At 48.4% G+C, this 643-nt stretch overlaps 1 pseudogene; it reads left to right on the top strand.

Moving 5' to 3' along the window:
- Positions 1–293: 293 nt before the first annotated feature.
- LOC126472068 (5S ribosomal RNA) lies at positions 294–411 on the top strand (annotated as a pseudogene).
- Positions 412–643: the final 232 nt, after the last annotated feature.

Genomic DNA, 643 nt, shown 5'->3' with positions numbered 1-643 from the left:
TAGTTTTTATGTAGAATCTGATTCGGCAATAAAAAATGGGGGTTCCCATTTGAAATTTTAAAGTTGCCTCCCGCCCCACCCCCAGGGGCTGGGGTGGCGGGCTAATTTTAGCACCAGCAGTTGTCACCCTCGAAAATAATGAACTTTGTATTCTACACATTTTTTTGTGTGGAGCTCATTTTTCTAGTTATTCTGGTTTGTCAACTTAAAATTTACACACTGTATATTGAAAAACTGTTAATAAGATGAAAATGGTGTACTTTCATATTTTCATTGCTAATGATTGATTCCTGGGCAACGGCCTTGCTGCAGTGGATACACCGGTTCCCGTGAGATCACTGAAGTTAAGCGCTGTCGGGCGTGGTCGGCACTTGGATGGGTGACCATCCAGGCCACCATGCGCTGTTGCCATTTTTCGGGGTGCACTCAGCCTCGTGATGCCAACTGAGGAGCTACTCGACCGAATAGTAGCGGCTTCGGTGAAGAATACCATCACAACGACCGGGTGAGCGGTGTGCTGACCCCACACCCCTCCTATCTGCATGCTCCCCTGAGGATGACACGGCGGTCGGATGGTCCCAGAAGGCCACTCGTGGCCTGAAGACGGAGTGCTTCAATGACTGATTCCTGACTGTAGGTAAAT

This window comes from Schistocerca serialis, chromosome 3 (genome assembly GCF_023864345.2).
Source record: "Schistocerca serialis cubense isolate TAMUIC-IGC-003099 chromosome 3, iqSchSeri2.2, whole genome shotgun sequence".
Lineage (NCBI taxonomy): Eukaryota > Metazoa > Arthropoda > Insecta > Orthoptera > Acrididae > Schistocerca > Schistocerca serialis.
The sequence above is the reverse complement of the archived record's forward strand: the minus strand, read 5'-3'. Positions and strand labels throughout refer to the sequence as shown.